This window comes from Leucoraja erinacea, chromosome 4 (assembly GCF_028641065.1).
Source record: "Leucoraja erinacea ecotype New England chromosome 4, Leri_hhj_1, whole genome shotgun sequence".
In the NCBI taxonomy this organism is placed as follows: Eukaryota; Metazoa; Chordata; class Chondrichthyes; order Rajiformes; family Rajidae; genus Leucoraja; species Leucoraja erinaceus.
Window position 1 is genome coordinate 35,629,177 of NC_073380.1, and position 21,843 is coordinate 35,651,019.

Genomic DNA, 21,843 nt, shown 5'->3' on the forward strand with positions numbered 1-21,843 from the left:
AGATAGATAGATAGATAGATAGATAGAGATAGATAGATAGATAGATAGATAGATAGAGATAACCCAGAGAGAGGGACAAAGCATTTTCTATCCTGTGCTCCCAACACCAAACAGACAATTGCTTTGAGCTACCTTCATAATCACAACCCAGTATAACAATAGACATGAAGAGCAAATGTTCACATGATTCAATTTTTAAAGGGATGCAGACTCAATATTACAGAAGCCACATATGCTACAGTTGCTTCCATTCCATTTCAGTATTTGGTAAGTCGTGTAAACAGGAAAGAACTTCTGGTCAAACATTCTATATTAATGGCAAATATCATCTCAACCCACAGCAATGGTTGTTACAACAATGTCATACCACATGGTTCTGAGAAAGTGTATACACACCCAATATACTCCATTCATTACATCAAAATCTTCAGTGTTAAATATGGAGCACTATATTTAGAGTCCGTTGGTTGAGTTCAGCTGAACTCTGCTCACATAACCAGAAAAGTCTTTAAATCTACTTTTATTGTGATTCAATATCTTTGTAAAGCTATCTGTGGATTACTGACATATACCTGTGGCACCTGGTAAAATATCTCATCTACATCTGGATGCTTGCAAATTTCTCTATTTTTTTGTGTGATTTAAGTTCATCATTATTCTAATTTGTTTTTTCATTCTATCAAATCGAAGCTGTCTTCTTTGTTTGCAATCATAGTACAGCCAGCCAGATTAATTTCCTGTTTGCTGTGTTTTCAAATATCATTTAATAAGTTTGAAGTTCCATACATTTCTGGCTTAATTTCAGTAAACATTCAGAGCAAAGTCTTCTAACACGAGAAACTGCAGTTATTGGAATATGGAGCAAAAAAAAAAAGCAGTTGGAGGAAGCGATGGGTCAAGCATCATCTGTGAAGGCAAATAAATGGTCCACCTTCCAGAAGGCGATCTTACACCACGACTTGGATAAAATGCACATGTTTTGCATGAGCTCCAACACCAATGCAATGATCAATATGGAGGAAAAAGGGATGGGTGCCAGTGCAAGTTTGGAACCACATAGTGGAAGAAACGGCAGGCATAGCTGGAGCCCATGCGAGTGGATGTGACTACTCCTTTGATTTATAGGATGTGGGAATAATCAAAAGAATAATTGTTAAGGATAACAATGATTCAATACTTATAGTGGTGGGGAATTGGTTGTATCTTTGTTCCAGAAAGAAACAGAGGGTCCCTAAAATATTCCTGAACAGATTAGTGATATTTAAAGACTGGAGGTCGATGGTGAAAGTGGGGCAGTTGAGGCCAGGGAATTGGGAGTTATTGAAATGATGGAGGGAGTAAGAGGTGTCCCAGATATAGGTGGGAAGAGACTGGATAAAGTGTATGCTTGGAGAGATAAGAGCAGATAAAAACAATAGGTCTACCAATCAATACCATTTGTGACTCTTGTGTAAGAGATACAAGTGCGTAGTGTGAGGCTGGGGAACCATCAGGTTGAAGGCTGTGGAGGGGAGATTCAATGTGATGAGATATGTAATGGTTCATTTGTGGAGACATGATCCAGGGGTGATATGAGGAGGTGTTGAGTGCTGCCATCTGGCCAAGACAAGTTAGAGATCAGTCTTTCAGACCATAATGGCATAATGCAGACCGTTTGTCTGCGGGCTTGATGTCAGGTTTGGGAAATGTGCAGTATATGTGGAGTTCCTTAGCATCAGGACAACAACTTCTTCCTCAATGCCAGCAAGACAAAGAAGCTAGTTATCAACTTCCAGAATTGTAGTGAAGTACTAGCTCAGTTCAGCATCAATGGTGCCAAAGTGGAAATAGTTGAGAGCTGAAGTTACTTAGCATAAATATTACCAATGATCTGTCATGGACCAATCACATTGAAATGGAATTTTCAAGAAGGCACACCAACACCACTACTGTCTCAGATGTCTGAAGAAATTTGGCATGTCTCTAATGACTTATAGATTGCTACAGATGCATCACAGCTTGGTTTGGGAACAGCTCTGCCAAAGACCGCAAGAATTTCAGAGAGTTGTGGATGTAGTCCAGTCAATCACACAGACTAGACTCCATCTATTAACTCCATCTACACTTCACAGTTCCTCAGGAAAACAGCCAACATAATCAAAAACTTGTCCCATCCCAGTCATTCCTCATTCTTCCACTGACGGTTATCAGGCTGACGATAGAGAAGCTTGAAAGCACGCATCATCAGACTCAGGAACAGCTTCTTCCCTTCTGCTATCAGGATTCTAAAACGTGCTTCCATCAGCTCGGGTACTGCCTGATTCACCTCTACCCATTGCAGACAATGTACTTGGTCTCTGGAACTGGTGTACTACATTGCTGAGATCTACATCCTGTGCTCTGTATCATTCACTTTTCTCATCCTATTGTACTTGAGTTTGGCTTTATGTTGAGTTTGAGTTTAGTTTATTGCCACGTGTACCAAGGTACAGTGAAAAGCTTTTGTTGCAAGCTAACCAGGCAGAGGAAAGACAATACATGATTACAATCGAGCCATCCACAGTATAGAAATATATGATAAAGGGAATAACGTGAATAACGATTAATTCAAGATAAAGCCAGTAAAGTCCGATCAGAGATATGTATTCCGAGGGTCTCCAATGAGTCAAATAACAGTTCAGGACTGCTCTCTAGTTGTGGTAGGATGGTCTGTTACCTGATAACAGCTGGGAAGAAACTGTCCCTGAATCTTTACGTATAGATTTATCTTTATTAAATTATGTATAGATTTATCTGATTTCACTGTATAGGATGTAAACCAAAACTTTTCACTGTACCTCAATACACCTAAACCTAAACCCAAACCAAAACCATGTGATGGGATGAGGTGAGGTTGGCGTGGGTAAGGGAAGTGGAAAAAATCATGGTAGTTAATATCACGTTGGCAATTGGAAATGAAAAGGTCAGCAGTGAAATAAAGACAAGAAGGGGATGTCCAAGAGGTTTTGATTCCGTTTAGAAAGTATCAGTATCAGTATATCTTTATTGTTATTTCCTGAGTACTCACATACCCAGAGGAAACAAAAAAACGTTGCTCAACCAGTGTCCGTTCAGTGTGCAGTGCAAATAACAACAAGTAAATAGAAATAAAAATACATATATCATGAACAAATTAAATTAAACACTCTACTAAACATCAACAGGCGTTCCGATCGACAGCTGCTGCAGTGTGTCCAGGTTGGTGGTTGGTGCGCGATACTTTGGCAGGGGGCTAAGTCCGTTTATCAGTCTTATAGCCTGCGGGAAGAAGCTGAGGAGCATCCTGCTGGTTTTGCAGCTAATGCTCCTGTACCTCTTCCCAGATGGCAGGATGGAGAATATGTGATGCGATGGGTGGTAGGGGTCTTTGATGATGGAGTTGGCTCTGTTGATACATCTCTTCCTCTATATGTCCAGCAGGAAAGGGAATGGAGCACCAATAATCCTGCTGGCGGTCTTCACAATCCTGTCAAGTTGGTGCCGTTCGTACGCCTTGCAGCTCCCGAACCAGGAAGTGATGCCGTTGGTTAATGTGCTCTCGACTGTCCCCCTATAAAAAGTTCGTAGATGTGTAGTGGGGAGACCTGCTTTACGTAGTCTTCGAAGAGGGTGTAGTCGCTGCTGGGCTCTCTTGACCAGTGCTGTGGTGTTGGTTGTGGACATCAGGTCATCTGACAGGTGGAGTCCTAGGAACTTCATGCTGCTGACCCTTTCCACATCAGCTCCGTCGATGTGCAGAGGTGTATGGTGTTGTTTTCCCGCCCTCCTGAAGTCAACCACCATCTCCTTAGTTTTTCCCACGTTGAGAATGAGGTTGTGGGATTTGCACCATCCTGTGAGCAGCTCCACCTCCATCCTGTACGCCGACTCATCAATAAGTATACTTATTTTACAGTTAATTTGTTTTTTGTAAACAGTGTACACATATATTCCAGGTATTTGTTGGCATAATTTCAGCATAAGGACATATCAAGAGTTTCTGGCAAAATAAAAAAAATGGGCATCAGGTTTCTGTTCACCTTTCGGCCTTTCTGCGCTCTGTCACCAAACGCCAAATGAGCTTTTGCATAGAGTGTACCCATTTACCTATATTGAGGGATCAGTTTTGTCTTTTAATGCACAATATACACGGAGGATAATCCTCCATGAGGGTTTTATGTGCAGCTATTTCAAGGATCAGAAGCATGGTGAGGAAATGATCACCCTGAAGATCATGAACATTTCAATTGCGATTTCTGCATTTAGGAAATACCTTCTGTGGCGAAACATCTTTTGTGGCAACGTTGTTTTTTTTTTAAATCTGCCTTTTCTAACTATATTTGTTTTAACCTTGACCACTGACCATCAACACGGCGCTTCTCAAGGTTGTGTGTTTGCCCCTCTGCTCTATTCCCTTTATGCCCATGACTGTGTGGCTAACCACAGCTCCAGTCATCTAAAAAATGGCCGATGAAACAACTGTGGATGGCCAAATCATGGCTGGAGATGAGTTAACATACAGGAGAGAGAGAGAGAGATAGAGTCTGAAGAAGGGTTTTGGCCCGAAACATTGCCTTTTTCCTTCGCTCCATAGATGCTGCTGCACCTGCTGAGTTTCTCCAGCTTTTTTGTGTACCTGAGATATAGCACCTGACTGAATGGTGCCGCAACAACAACCTCTCATTGCCAAGAGATAAAGGAATTAATTATTGACTTCAGAAAGGGGAAGCCAGGAGGCCATGTGCCATCTTGCATTGGTGGGTTGGTGGTAGAAAGAGCTAGCAACTTCAATTTTCTGAGTGTTAATATCTCGAATGACCTGTCCTGGTCCCAACACATGGATGCAATCGCAAACCAGGCATGCCGGGTGCCTCTACTTGACTGCCTCAAAATTCTGTCCCCAATAGAACATTACCCGATTAATTTGGGTCTCGACCCAAAACGTTCAGTCTAAAGAAGGGTCTCAACCTGAAACGTCGCCAATTCCTTATCTTCAGAGATGCGGCCTGTTACTCCAGCATTTTGTATCTACCTTCGGTTTAAACCAGCATCTGCAGTTCCTTCCTACACATTACCTGATTAATGTTCTATTCCTTTCAGCTGAAACTGACAACACTTCTTATTTGTTCTCTGCCAATATTCAAGTCAAGTCAAGTCAAGTCACATTTATTTATATAGCACATTTAAAAAACAACTCTCATTGGCCAAAGTGCTTTACATTTTTTATAAGAATAGCACAACAAACCAAACTACATACATATATACCTGTAACCCTCACTCAGAGGACGTCAGGAAAGGCTTGGGAGTATAGATAAGTTTTTAGTCTTGACTTAAAAGAGTCGATGGAGGGGGCAGTTCTGATGGGAAAGGGGATGCTGTTCCAGTCTAGGGGCTGCAACCGCAAAGGCGTGGTCGTCCCTGAGCTTATGCCTAGACCGTGGGATATTCAGCAACCCCAAGTCGGCCGATCTGAGGGGCCTGGAGGTGGAGTGGTGGGTGAGAAGACTTTTTATGTAGGTGGGGGCAAGTCCATTGAGGGCTTTGTAGACATAGAGGAGGATCTTGAAGTTTATACGGAACTGCACAGGGAGCCAGAGGAGAGAGGCCAGGATCGGGGTGATGTGCTCCCTTTTTCGGGTGCCCGTCAGGAGTCTCGCTGCGGCGTTTTGGACCAGTTGCAGGCGGGACAGGGAAGATTGGCTGATGCCAGTGTAAAGGGAGTTGCAGTAATCTAGGCGGGAGGAGATGAATGTGTGGATGATCTTTTCCAGGTCATCAAACTGGAGGAATTTTTTTATTTTAGCTATCGTCCGAAGCTGAAAGAAGCTAGCTTTTACCACGGCATTGACTTGTTTGTCAAATTTCAATGCTGAGTCAAATATCACGCCAAGGTTTTTGACGTGAGGTTTGAGTAGTGGGGTAAGGCTTCCAAGGCTGCCTGCTATCATTTTGATTGAGTCCGAGGGGCCGAGAAGGATGACCTCAGACTTACTCTCATTTAGTTGGAGGAAGTTCTGGGCCATCCAACACTTTATATCCTCGAGGCAGTGGGTATATAAGGTTAAACAGATTTGATTGGTTTTTGGGCTTCAGGGGGAGATAGAGTTGGGTATCGTCTGCGTAGCAATGGAAGGAAATGCTGTGCCTTTCAATGACTTGGCCTAAGGGGAGCATATACAGGGAGAAGAGATTGTTTTAAGTGACATTTTTGTTTTAAGTGAAATGTAGCTAAATTATACATATCAAATTTTTCTGGTGTTTATTTTCATGAGATCATAAGGTCATAAGTGATAGGAGCAGAATTAGACCATTTAGGCCCATCAAGTCTACTCCGCCATTCAATCATGGCTGATCTATCTCTGCTTCCTAACCGCATTCTACTACCTATTCCCCATAACCACTGACACCCATACTAATCAAGAATCTTTCTATTTCTGCCTTAAAAAATATCCACTGACTTGGTCTCTATAGCCTTCGAGGCAAAGAATTCCACATAATTTAATTTTCATTAAATGTTATACCATATTAATTCTGTTTGTACTCATCATAGAGTGATAGAGATAGTTATACAGTGCAGAAACAGGCTCTTTGGTCCATTATGCCCATGCTAAGCTTTTTACCCAAATACAAGTCCCATTTGCCAGCATTAGATCTGTCTCTCTCTGTGCCTTCCCTATTCAAGTACTTATATAAAACTCTCTTAAATAGAGTGGTTGTATCTGATTCCACCACCAACTCTGGAAATGTTCCAGATAACAGCCACATGAAAATATATATGTATATGTATATTTGTATTTAATCCCATTCCATGATAGAGATTCTAACTATCTTTATCTATGTCTCATAATTTTATATTATTCTATCAGGCCAACCCTCAGCCTCCTTTGTTCCAAGTAAAACAAGCCCAGCCTATTCAAAATAATTTGGAATTTAGTGTTGTACAGTGAGGAGCCCAAGATACACAAATTGTTTCGATGGATTCTGGCAACAGGAAAAAATAAATATATATGGATTGGCAAAAATGCTTTTTGGACTTTAAAAACTTAAAAGGCATATCCGATGAAGAATATTGGATAAAGAATACTCTTCTATCTACATCCGACTACAGTTATCATTTAGTAAATTGGAGCTGGTGAGGTCCTATAGAAGCCGCATTTCATTCTGAATTGAGAGTGCTTATACTTTTAAATATTCCACAGGCTAAGGTTTTCAACAACTTGATTCATAAAGCCTGCTATTAAACATGTTAGTGCTCTGCTATTAAAAGACATGCAGTTTGCCTGTGATCAAACTTCACTGATGCTGATTTATTGAAATTGAATTGATTCTGACCAAAGGGTTTTTTTCCACTAAGACCCAGAAGCAGAATCACTAACAAGTTTACTGATAAATGATCACTTGGAACTACTCCTTAGGTGCTATTGATTGCAGACAATCAGATAAGTCACAGCAAACCTTACCACCCAGAACAAATAGAGAGACACCAAACAAATATTTTTCCTTGTGACTAAAACCTAGTTAAATTTGAAATACAGGAACTCTGTAATGTAATAATCTTGCAATAAAACCCCCACTCTTGAATTTATCACAACAAATAAAACCTATTTTTAAAATAGATAAGTGTTCAAAATAGAAGATGCTACATTGGCATTAAACTCACACCATATTGCAGGTACTTTTCTTGATCAGTTTGGTAAATTATGAATTAACATGAATTAAATAAACAGGTTGCTTGTGGAAGTTGCTAAGATGTGCTCCGAGTTAAACACGAGTATGAATTTTTCAATATGGGCTCTGCAGCACTTTCTCTTGACTAGCATTTGAGCTTTATGTTTATTTTTTATTATGTTAGGAAGTGAGATAATATTGGTGCAGATATTTAGTTTAATTGACCTCTGTAAAATTGCCCTGAATGTGTAGGAAGTGAATGAGAAGGTGAGATAACATAGATCTAGTGTAAACGGGTTACTGATGGTTGGTGTGGACACTGTGGGCTGACTGGCCAGTTTCAAAACTGTATCTCTACACTAAAACTAAACTAAACTAAAATTGTCAACGGTACCACCAATTTTAAGTGTCATCTGTAAACTTACTAATCATGCCTTATACTTTGTCATCCAACATTAATATAGATAATAAATAAAACCAGTGCAGCACCCAGCACTGATTCCTGAGGCATATGCCTCAGATCTGAAAAACAACATTCCACCACTGTCCTCTGTTTCCCACTGTAATTGTCCTATATCCAATTAGCTTAATTCTCATGCGATTTAACCTTTCAGAGCAGCCTATCATGTGGAACCTTATCGAAGGCCTTGTTGAAGTCCATATAAACTACATATACGGAACTGCCCCGTCTACCTTTATGCTTACTTCTACCCCTGTCTTTCCAAATGTACAGTATGTATATTCTATCCATCAGAATCCTCTCCAGAACCTTCCTACCACAGGTAGAGAATGATACTCTTTTTTTTTTAAATTGAGGGATGAACAATAGTTAAAATAACTGCTCTTTACCAAAGAGGTTGTGATTGGAATCTGCCAACTTCTGCAATCCCAAAGCAGGCCTGCATTGTTTGTGGCCGAGGCTGCAGGTCCTAACTTTATGGGTCCAAACTGTTGCTGGAAACATAAACAACACCTTCCCATTGACCGTACACTGCTGCTTATGGGAACCTCTATAGTGCTCTCAAAGAGAGACAATCTTATCTCACTCACTCTACAGAATAAATGGATCTTGTGAAACACAGTGGAGGGAAGAAATAAAATTATTGAAGCAGTGGTTGAAACATTTCTGCAGAGACAAGGTGCAGCTAGCAGAGCCCCTGAATCACAGGTCCACCACCAAAGTTAAATTCTGAGTTTCGGTGCTCTCTACGTGGAGTATGCGTGCACATCTTTCCTGTGATCATGTAGGATTCCGCAAGTGCTCTGGTTTCCTCGTACATCCCAAGGATGTGCAGATTGGTAGGTTAATTGACCTCAGAAAAATTGTGCAATTGGGTGGTAAAAATTGGGAGAAATTGATGGGAATGTGAGAGAATAAAGAGGGATTAGTGTAAATGAATGCTTAATGGACTTGTTGCGTCGAATACTGAATACTTTCTGCGCTACATAACTCCAGAGGTTGTGGATCAAGGCAATTGTCTTCAATCACTACCTACCTTTGCCAAACACGGTCAGCCGGTAGAGATGTCCAAATTGATGCCAATTTATATCTAGGATTTATTGGTGCCATATTCAGCCAAGTGTTGGCTGAATCATAAAAGCAGTCAATTCCATTTGAGCTCTAGGATTTAGTTATTGACCTTGTGTACACCAGGGCTTGTAATAAGTCTTGAGTTATGTAGTACTGACAGAACACAAAATGGCCACCAGATATAATACGACACTTTACTGAAAGTTGGGAGTTGGACGATGGATTTGTTTTCAATTGATTGAAAGAAGCAGAATGGAAGCAGGCAATTGGTGGATTCAAGGTGAAAGCTGAAGGATTCAAAAGGGACCTGAAGAGTAATGTTTTCACACTAACGGTAGTTGTATATCGAACGTTGCCAGAGAAAGCTGTAGAGGTGGGTACAATTACAAGGTTTAAAAGACATTTGGATAGGTACGTGGGTAGAAAAGGTTTAGAGGGATATGGGTCAAATACACAAATCTACTAGACTAAGTGGGACCCAATCAGCCAAATTCAAATGCAGTTTCATACCATTTCATGCAGGGTGCAAGGCCACCACATTCAAATGCAGTTTCATACCATTTCAAGCAGGGGGAAACCATCATAAAACCATCATAAAACCACACAAAACACCACATAAACACCACATAAACACCACATAAACACCACACTCACAGTTCAGTAGACATTCAGTGTGTTCAGTTGATTCACAGCTCAGTCGTGACCTCTCGCTCCCCCATCTTGCAGAGACTGAACCACACCCACACTTCTGGGTTTTATAATCCCTCTCCCCTCCCACCAGAAGGGGCGTGGCTTTCATGACGTGATTGACAGGAGAGAGATTCTCAACAGTTTTTTAAACACTAATAACACTTTTATTTTTCATTGATGGGAAGAATCCTCTGCACCTGATGAGCGAAGGGGGACTGAGTAAGATGGCAAAAAATCAGCCATAAGTGGTAGTGTTTTATCTAAAATCAATGCAAACAGGAAGTTGTCAAGTTACCACCACCAACAACCATTTACAGTGCAGCATTTCAAAGCATTTGCCACAACCAACAACCATTTGCAGTGCAGCATTTCAAAGCATTTGCCGCAACCAGCAACCATTTGCAGTGCAGCATTTCAAAGCAGTTGCCACCACCAACAACCATTTGCAGTGCAGCATTTCAAAGCAGTTGCCACAACCAGCAACCATTTGCAGTGCAGCATTTCAAAGCAGTTGCCACAACCAGCAACCATTTGCAGTGCAGCATTTTGAGGCAGTTGCCACCACCAGCAACCATTTGCAGTGCAGCATTCCGAGGCAGTTGCCCCCACCACCAATCATTTGCAGTGCAGCATTTCGAGGCAGTTACCACATTTTCATTTTGAAACCACATTAAGGGCACTCACAGTTGAGTAGACATGTATTCAGTGTTATTCACAGCTCAGAGAGACGTGACCCTCTCGCTTCCTCCATCTTGCAGAGACTGAGTGAGGCACAACACTTCCGGGTTTTAGAGTCCCTCGCCCCTCCCACCAGCAGAGAGAATGTCAACATTTTAAAAACATTAATAACTCTTTTATTTTTCATCAATGGGAAAAATCCTCTTGTCCTGCGCAGCGGAGGGGGGGCTCTAAGTAAGATGGCCAAAAATCACAGCCGTAAATAGCAGCGTTTTTTCAAAAATCGTGAAACAGAAAAACAGGAAGTGGTCAAGATCTTACTTTTAGTAATATAGATGACTAGCACAGATGGACATTTTGGTCAGCATGAACAAATTGGGCTGAAGGCCTCTTTTTGTGTTATATAGCATGTAAATGAATGAACCTTTACCCCATTTCTCTAAGTTTGTTACAACACCTATGCACTTCCTGATGAGCAACACCTTGCTTAAACTTTCATATAAAATGTATTTCCTGCTAGGATCTCTACTCTGAAGATCTAAAGTGACTGCTGGCTCCGGGAGCTTCGATTGCCCCAATGGATGGTTTGACTGCCCCGACCGCGGGAGAAAAATGAGGGAAGAAGATTAGACTTTATTGCCTTCCATCACAGTGAGGAATGTGGAATCCAATGTGGTGGATGTTCATGTTAACTTTTATATAGTTATGTGGCTTGTTGCTTTTTTAGTCTGACTGTATGGTAATACGAATATCACTGTACCTTAATTTGTACACATGACGATAAAATACCTTTGAACCTTTGACCTTTAAACAGTGGTGTGCAGATCAGCCAGACATATCTTGCTGGGGCATGAAATTATTTTCTGCATTGCCCCATTGTGCAAGGAAGCCATCATCTGCTGATTTGTTCTTATTGAGAGCCTCATCAGTAACACTAGACCTTTGTCTTGGCACATTGCTTGTTGACTTGGACTTACATCTCCCATTGAGTGAATGCCGGACCTAGCACCTCTCGCACCCCATTTCTTTATTCAATGGCAATGGATTACTGCTAGGGTTACTGTGGTTGTTGCTGTGCAGTTGCCAGTGGAGTTTGCCTTTAAGGATGATGCTCTTCGCTGGATCCTACATAGCAGAGTGTTGGAGATGAAATTGGATGAGTTCTGTCGGGAATCAACGATGTGCCATTTTTTCTTAATACTTGCATCTGGGTGTAAACACCCCAACAACATTTAAAATTGGATTTTGGCCAATTTTAAGCTGTTTTGCAAGGGACCAGATTGGCCATTAGCACTACATGTTTTGGCGTACCAAAAATAGGTGCCATCCAGTTTGCAGACATAAGTGTTTCTCACATGAGTAGATCATCTGAATGGTTACATATGGCCACCTGTCCTTTTCCAGCAAAGAAATTAAAACAAACTCAGAAACATTTTCCAAATTGACGTTAAGCTACATTTCAATCTGACATTCTATTCACATGTAATTGTGCTGACTTCTACCCTTTAACACTGCTGCACCTCAGCATCTCCTGAGTTCACCTTGATCATTGGCTTCAGCTACCTCGCTCTTAAACTTCTGTCTCCCTCAGACTTAATAGGCAGGAAATATAATTTCAGCCATATTTATATCATTAAAAGAAAGAAACAGGAAGTTGTTCACTTCAATACTTGCTTGTTATTGACATTTACGAAACACATTGTTAGAAATAATGTTGAATAAATTAGACCAAAAATGATGGGTGTATTTAAAGGATGCAATAACCTTTGGAAAAAGTAAAATATCCTTCTTGTCAAGAAAGCAACACTGGACATGAGGTAAGCCAATTTGTTAGCAATATCTAACATTTTTTGGTACTTGGGAGGGAAGTTGTCATGATAAATGATCACCATCCCTAACAACACATTAGTCAGTCAGTGTGATAAAGGCCTTGACTTAAAGTCTCAACCACAAAACTGCACCCATGATGTTGGAGCATTCCCTTGTTGCAATGTGCCACCCAAGATTTCTGCACTTGAAGAAGGGTCTGGACCCAAATTGTCACTCAACCTTTTCTCCAGAGATGCTGTTTGACCCGCTAAGTTATTCTAGCACTTTGTGTCTGTATTTGGTATAAACAAGCATCTGCAGTTCTTTGTTTCTACTTTTACCTAGAATTAGACTTCACACAGGCATGTGACAGCAGATTCAACAGGATAACCACAAAATAAATCATAAAACCGAATAAAATGGATGAAAGAAACATTGTGTTTTCAACTTGATTCATGCATAAAATATTAGCTGGTTGGTTCCTGATATCAGCAGTCTACAAAGGTTGGAGCCGTCACAGCACTGTTGCGAGGTTCCATGGGAAGAATGGTCAGAGCATGAAGGGAACCATGGATAAGATGCAGAAAAGACTGCCATGGACTGAGGGAAACCTGGCAAAGAGGGATGCTTCAATGTGTCTGACAATCACCAGAAACCCCAACCCCAATTCCACCACACTATTGCCCACACCGATCCAAATCCCATACTGTGAGTGGCACCATGCCATCCCAAGATACGAGCTTATCACTCTGGCAGTTATTCCAAATGTATCTCTGCTGTGCATTCAATAGTGAGGTTGCAATAAGCAATAGGATACCAAGAACTGTATTTGGTAAATGTTGGCAGATACAGAGAGAAACTCATTTTGGTCGTCATTGTCCTGTCGGCTTGTTGGGCCTGTTTCAGCGCTGAGAAGAACTGGCTGGCAGACAGGAAGCAAAGAGTAGGAGTAAACGGGCCCTTTTCACAATGGCAGGCAGTGACTAGTGGGGTACCACAAGGCTCAGTGCTGGGACCCCAGCTATTTACGATATATATTAATGATTTGGATGAGGGAATTGAATGCAACATCTCCAAGTTTGCAGATGACACGAAGCTGGGGGGCAGTGTTAGCTGTGAGGAGGATGCTAGGAGGCTGCAAGGCTGCAAGTCTTGGATAGGCTGGGAGAGTGGGAAAATGCATGGCAGATGCAGTATAATGTGGATAAATGTGAGGTTATCCACTTTGGTGACAAGAACAGGAAAGTAGACTATTATATGAATGGAGGCCGATTAGGAAAGGGGGAGATGCAACGAGACCTGGGTGTCATGGTACACCAGTCATTAAAAGTAGGCATGCAGGTGCAGCAGGCAGTGAAGAAGGCGAATGGTATGTTAGCATTCATAGCAAAAGGATTTGAGTATAGGAGCAGGGAGGTTCTACTGCAGTTGTACAGGGTTTTGGTGAGACCACACCTGGAGTATTGCGTACAGTTTTGGTCTCCTAATCTGAGGAAAGACATTCTTGCCATAGAGGGAGTACGGAGAAGGTTCACCAGACTGATTCCTGGGATGTCAGGACTTTCATATGAAGAAAGACTGGATAGACTCGGTTTGTACGCGCTAGAATTTAGAAGATTGAGGGGGGATCTTATGGAAACTTACAAAATTCTTAAGGGATTGGACAGGCTAGGTGCAGGAAGATTGTTCCCAATGTTGGGGAAGTCCAGAACAAGGGGTCACAGTTTAAGGATAAGGGGGAAATCTTTTAGGACCGAGATGAGGAAAACAGTTTTCACACAGAGAGTGGTGAATCTCTGGAATTCTCTGCCACAGAAGGTAGTTGAGGCCAGTTCATTGGCTATATTTAAGAGAGAGTGGTGAATCTCTGGAATTCTCTGCCACAGAAGGTAGTTGAGGCCAGTTCATTGGCTATATTTAAGAGGGAGTTAGATGGTGGCCTTGTGGCTAAAGGGATCAGGGGGTATGGAGAGAAGGCAGGTACAGGATACTGAGTTGGATGATCAGCCGTGATCATATTGAATGGCAGTGCAGGCTCGAAGGGCCGAATGGCCTACTCCTGTACCTATTTTCTATGTTTCTATGTTTCTATGTATGACTCAATCAATCAATCAATCAAACAGTTTTATTCGTCACATTGCACATAAAGTGCAAGTGAAATGAATTTGTCAGCAGCGGTACAATAATAAAAACACACAACCACAATAAAAATTTTACACAAACATCCACCACAGCATTCATCACTGTGGTGGAAGGCACAGAAATTGGTCAGTCCTCCTCCATTTTCCCCCCGTGGTCGGGACCTCCATCTCCGCAGCCGTCGCTGCGGGCATCCAGATGGTAAAGAACAAAGTAAAGTCAAGGTAAGTCCAGGATCGGCTCTTCCCCACCGGAGACCGCGGCTTCAGGATGGTGTAGGCCGCAGGCCAGCAGTCAAAGATTTAAAGTTCCCGCCGCGCCGCAGCCAGTAGCACCACAGACTGCAGGGCCGGCGGTCGAAGCTCCCCTCCAGTGATGATGGTAAGTCCATGCCGGACCCACGGTAGAAATTATCCGTGGGCCGGCCGATGGAGCTTCTTCTTCACCCCCGGGTCCCCAACGTGAGATCCCGGGCTGTAGACGCCGCGCCAGCTGGAGCTCTGCAGACCGTGGCTTCAGGCTGCCGGCTGCCGTAGGCCAGCAAAGTGGAACGTTCCGCTCCGGCGAGCCCCAGCGAGGGTAAGCCCACTCTACGGCGAGAGTCCACGCTGCACCCACCGCTGAAGCCCCGGTCTCCAGGAAAGGCCGCGCCGATCCTGATTGTTAGGCCACGGGGGAGGCGACCTGGAAAAAGTCGCCTCTCCATGGAGGAGGCGGCCAAAATGGTTTCCCCCTCACCCCCCCACATCACCCCCCACACAAAACACACAAAGAAACACTAAAAACATACTTTAAGACATACTAAAAAATAAAAAAAGGTTGAAAAAAGTAACACGCTGCTGACAGGGCTGCCACCAGTGCAGCGCCCACACCGACCTGAAGTCCAAAGACTCTTTGACTCTATAACATTAATGAAATGTTGGACACCATTTAATTCACATTTCTATGCAGATCTTGTGGCATGGTCGTCTCCTTGTTTATGTGAGTGATAAAGCCCAGAACACGCTATACCGTTAAAATCCATTATCTATTAGTAATTGTAGTAGATGATGTCACAAGATGCGTGTCTGATGCCAGGCAAACATCAGATATGTTAATGTCTTGAAAGACTGAGCAGAATTTCCCGATGTTTGCTTATCAGCCTGGAAATGGTTGCTATCAGATTCTAACATGCATAAAATTAATTTTATTAGCAATTTGCGCATAATATATTTGCAAATGGGCTTAATCTCTAGCACTTGTTGTTTTTCCAGCATTGAAAAGTTTTATTTTCTTTTAATCCAGAATGAACATTTGGTTAATGCTTTTTTTTAAATGTAGTCAGCATAAAAGAAAACAAGAAGTTCCTGGTAACTACATTCTGGGGTATGATTGCATTTAATTCTATGAAACTTTTTTCCATTGTTTCTTCAAGAGCTGAAAGTAGAACAGGATTATTTAAACCAAAGCCTCTACCAATGGCTGGGTTTCACTGTTCAAGTTTCCAGCGAGGCTGAAGCAGGGAAAAGCAAACACAATGCTTGTTGTCTGCTCACTGGATCAAATTTAGGGATTATCCAACTCAATTCTAATGAATTATTCATAGCAACTTTCCGTTTATTTGGGTCAACTGTGGATGGGAGGGGGAGGGGAGGGAAAATAAAACTAATTTGATTGTGCTGCAAGAATTTGGCTATGATGCTGTTTGAAAGTCGATGCCGTTGTAGTTTGTGTTGGTGTGCTGCTGGAGCATTCACGTGTTTGATAAACCACAGATAGACACAAAAAGCTGGAGTAACTCAGTGGGATATGCAGCATCTCTGGAGAGAAGGAATGGGTGGCGTTTCTGGTCGATACCCTTCTTCAGACAAGAAGAAGAAGGGTCTGAAGAAGGATCTCGACCTAAAACGTCTCGAGACGTTCCTTTGAGAGGCCCCTCTTTCTCTCCAGATAAGCTGCCTGTCCCGCTGAGTTACTACAGGTTTTTGTGTCTATCTTCGGTTTAAACCAGCATCTGTAGTTCCTTCCTGCACATTTAATAAACCACAACCGAATGTGATCTTTCTCATTTCCGATGGAAGATCTCCTTCAGGCATTACAGAATTGTATTCTCAGAGAAGGAGACCTGTATGCCTTCAGAATCATGAGACCATTCTGCAGTCTTTTTCCCATGTTTCTTTGACCCGTCCACGTTAACCGCATGTTTAACTGTTGCTTTGTCCAAACTTCTTAAGAGTTGTTAGAATTACATTCGTTCAGAGGAGTAGAAAGTATTTAACCAAGCTCCTGATCTCTACCTTGTATATGGTGGCAAGTTGTTGGCGTGTTAGGAGATCAATCATCTGTGTAGTATATTCAACCTCTGATCTGCCCATGTAGCTACAATATTTATGTGGCTGGACTAGCTGATTTTCAGGTTAATGGTGACCCCCAGAATATTGATGATGGGGGCTCAGCTATGGTAATGCTATGTTCTGTCAAGGTTAGTTACAGGAACTCATTGGTATTTGAGATGATTATTGCCTGACATTTTTGGAGCACAAATGTTCTCAATCTTGCCGCATGGAGACATGAACTGCTTCATTGGCTAGGAAGCTGCAAATAGAGTCTAACTGTGCAAATGTTCCCACTTCCCACTTCTGAGATTATGTAGGAAGGTCATCTGAAGATGGGTGGGTCCAGGACAAAACCCTGAGGAACTCCTGCAGTGATGTCCTGTGGTGGAATGATTGACCTCCAACAACTACCTTCCCTAGTGTGAGATACAACTCCAAATATTGGAGTGTTTTACTTTTGATACCCATTGACTTCAGTTTTACCAGTTCCTTGAAATTATACTCAATTAAATGCTGTCTTGATTTCAATAGAATTATCTTTCACCTCAGCTGTGGAATTCAGTTATTTGGTTCATGTTTGTACCATGATATTTAGAGCTGAGTTGTCCTAAATTGACATCAGGGAGCAGGATATTGGAGAATAAGTGGATTGCACTGTCCAACAGCTTTCATCAGAGATACAACTAGTTCTGCAGTGTTGCAACCAGATATTATCTGGTCCCAATACCTTTGCCATATTCTGCACACTTAGCTATTTGTCAATATCAATTAAGTGAATTGAAATGGCTGACGACTATATTCTATGATGGTGGGAACCATCCACTTGGCACTTTGAGTTAAGTTGTTTCTGAGTGCTTCAGCCTTCTAACTCAAACTGATATGTTGTCCCCCAACATCATCAAAGCCTCCTCCACCAGTCAACAATATAATTTTCCTCCACCATTCATTTGGACCGCAGAGTGTTTATCTCTGTGCACTGCAGTTTGTTACTGTTGTACTATATATCGCAACTTAACCCTATGGTTGAAATTTCACCAGATTGGTACCTTATTTTTGTGTATGTTTGTACCTGCACTCAGCAAACTCTTCAATGGTTTAATTGTTCAATTATACTTTATTGTCACCTAAGTACAATGAATTTCTTTTTGCATACAGTTGAGTGACAATCCTCCTATACATTAGGCACAATCATATTAAGAATAAGAATGTGAGTTAGTAGACCCCAGTGAGTCAGTATACAAGAGTTACCACATTTTAGTGATTTCTTGTACATCTTGTACAATTCAAGTCTGAAATTAAAAAAAAAGCGTTTTAACTTGGCCATAAAAGCCCAATGTCCTGGCACTGTTTTGGAGTTGCAGTCAGACTTCTACATCCACTACTGAATCTACAACAATTGAGGCTATAACCATATACTTATATAACAATTACAGCACGGAAACAGGCCATCTCGACCCTTCCTTAGTCCGTGCCGAACACATAATCTCTCCTAGTCTCATATACCTGCGCTCAGACCATAACCCTCCATTCCCTTCCCATCCATATAACTATCCAATTTATTTTTAAATGATAAAAATGAACCTTCCTCCACCACCTTCACTGGAAGCTCATTCCACACAGCTACCACTCTCTGAGTAAAGAGTGGTCAACAATTGAGGCTTTACTTATTACTTATTATTTCTGTTAATGGTCTAAAAAACACATCCATAAGAATAGTAATCCTTATCTTCAGGCTGTGGCACCTTTTCTTTACTTCACTCTTAAAGAGTTATATATCCGGAAGATGAATAATTTCCTCGTCAAGGAGTTTATTGTCATATGAATAAGTACAGATGAGAATGTACAATGGAAAGCTTATTTTCAGAACATCACAGGCATATGAACTCATGCAACACAGAGAATTATAACAATAAATAAATTACACAAGACATTGGTAAGAAAGCGCCTATGCAAAACAAGACATTTTAATCTATCTTGATTTCTTTATGAATTTAATCTAATTATGCTCAAAATTAGACATCAAGTATTACTGTACAGGTAAGCATAGGAATACTTAGATTACATATGAAGGATCCTTGCTACAGGTATGCTACAAAGCTGAGAATTTATAGTTTTCCTGATGAAATTTCAATAGAAGTAGTTTTTCTTCCAGGTTGCAAACCTACTAAGAAAAATGTCCCTCTTTGTCATTAAGAGAGGAATATGGAATATCTAGTTTATATTTTTTGACGTGAAACTGATATGCAGACTTTTATTTTAAGTCTCCAACAAAACAATCGCCACGGAAGTGATATATTTTGGACATATCATATTCAGGTCCGAAACACTTGAAGCAAGAGCTGGTTTCATATATTTTGTGTTTTTTATGACTGTTGGTAGATCAATTTCCCTCCTGGGATAAATAAAATTCTATCATATCGTATCATAAAACAGAAAATGGTAGGGCCCTGGAGAACGTTGCAGAGCAGTAAGACTGAGAGGTACAGATACACAGTTCCCTACAAATGACAGCATGGGTAGAATGGGTGGAGATGAAGGTGTTTGGAATGCTCAGCTTCATCAGTAAGGGTTCTGATTACAGGTGTTGGGATGTCATGCTACAGCTGTACAAGACATTGGTGAAACCACATTTGAAGTATTGTGTTCATTTCTGGTCTTCCTGCCGTAAGAAAGATATAATTGAGTTCGAAAGGGTGCAGAAAAAAATCACGCAGATGTTATCAGAACAGATGAGCTTGGGTTATAACTGACGGGTAAGGCAGGTGAGCTTAGGGCATGGATAGGTACGTGCGACTGGGACGTTGTAGCCATTACCAAAACTGGTTAAGAGAGGAGCAGGACTGGCAGCTCAATGTTCCAGGATACAGGTGCTTCAGGAGAGACAGGGTAATGATAAAACAGAAGGGGGAGTTGCATTATAGGTTAAGGAGGATGCCACGGCAGTAGTCAGGGGTGACATTACGGATGATTCATCTAGTGGAGTTGAGGAACAAGAAAGGGATGATCAACTTGTTGGGGGTTTACCATAGACCCCCAAATAGTCAAAGGGAATTAGAAGAACAAATATGGCAGGAGATTGCAGACAGCGATGTCAAATAAGTTTGTTATAGTAGGGGATTTTAACTTTCCCAATATTGACTGCGAATATCATCGTGTGAAAGGTTTAGATGGGGTGCAGTTTTTCAAAGGTGTCCTGGAGAGTTTTCACCAACAATATATGGAGGCCCCCACACATGAGAGGGCTGCACTTGATCTAGTCTTGGGAAATTGGGAAGGGCAAATGAATGAAGTGTTCGTGGAGGAGGCTAGGTTTAAGATAATTATGGATTGGAACAGAGAGGACTCATATGTTAAAATGCTAAATTGGGGTGAGGTCAACTTTCAGGGTATGAGAGAAACCCTCGCTCAAGTTCATTGGAGCAGGTTGTTTGAGGGGAAAAGAACATCAGCCAAGTGGGATGTTTTTAAAAGTGTGATGCCAAAAGCTCAGGATATGCACGTCCCTGTTAGAGTGAAGGGCAAAGCAGGCAAACGTAAGGAAGCTTGGCTGATGAGAGAAATTGAGTCATTGGTCAAGATTAAGAAGGATGCATAGGTCAGGTATACAGTAGGTAGCTGGGATCAAGTGTATCCCAGGAGGAGTTTCAGGAACTAAGGAACAAAATAAAAAAGGAATCAGACGGGCAAAAAGGGGCGAGGGGGTAGCATTAAGGACAGCCCCAAGAGATTTTTTAAATACATAAGGGGGGAAAGGGTAACTAGAAAGAGAGTGGGAGCCCTTAGGAATCAAAGTGGTCACCTCTGTGTGGAGCCAGAGGAGATGGACAAGATCCTTAATGAGTATTTCTCCACTGTATTTACCGAGGAGGAAGACAGGAGGGCGGAGGAACTTTGGGCAGTCAATGGAAATGTCTTGAGAGCAGTCAGTGTTACTATCGAAGAGGTGCTGAAGATATTATCGTGTATGAAGGTAGACAAATCTCCAGGGGCTGTTCATATATATCCAAGGACATTGTGGGAAAACAGAGAGGAATTGGTGGGAGCACCTGTTGAAATTTACCTTTAAATACAGGAGAGGTGCCGGGAGACTGGAGGATGGCAAATGTTGTGCCTTTATCCAAGAAGGGCTGCCGGGAAAATGTTGGGAACTACAGGTCAGTGAGTTGGAAAGGTACTAGAGGATATTCTGAGGGATAGGATATACAGGCATTTAGACGGACAAGGGATGATTAGGAATAAGCAGCATGGTTTTGTACATGGGAGGTCTTGTCTCACAAATCTGATTGAGTTTTTTGAAGACGTGACCAAAAAGATCTACAGATGTTGGATATATGGACTTTAGTAAAGCATTCAACAAGGTCCCTCATGGTAGGCTGTTCTTGAAGGTTGGATCGCATGGGGCTAGTGGAGTCAAGGGATATGGGGAGAAGGCAGGCACGGGTTATTGATAGGGGACAATCAGCCATGACCACAATGAATGGCGGTGCTGGCTCGAAGGGCCGAATGGCCTCCTCCTGCACCTATTTTCTATGTTTCTATGTTTCTATGGCTCCAAGGAGAGATAGTTGAATGGATAAAATATTGGCTTTGTGGAAGAAAGCAGAGGGTGATGGTGGAAGGTTGTTTCTCGGACTGGAGGTCTGTGGCCAGTGGTGTGCCTCAGGGTTTGGTGCTGGACACGTTACTGTTTGTCATCTATATCTATGATTTGGATGAGAACATACTGTACATGACAAGATTAGCAAGTTTGCAGATGATACAAAAGCGGGCGGTTTTACATATAGTGAAGATATGCAAACAATTGCAGCAGGATCTTGATCGAATGGCCAAGTGGGCTGAGGAATGGTCGATGGAATTTAATGCAGAAAAATGTGAGGTGTTACATTTTGGGAAGTCTAACATGGGCAGGACCTACACAGTGAATGGTAGGGCTCTGGGAGTGTTGGAGAGCAGAGGGATCTAGGAGTGCAGGTGCATAGCTCCCTGAAGGTGGAGTTGCAGGTAGATCAGGTGATC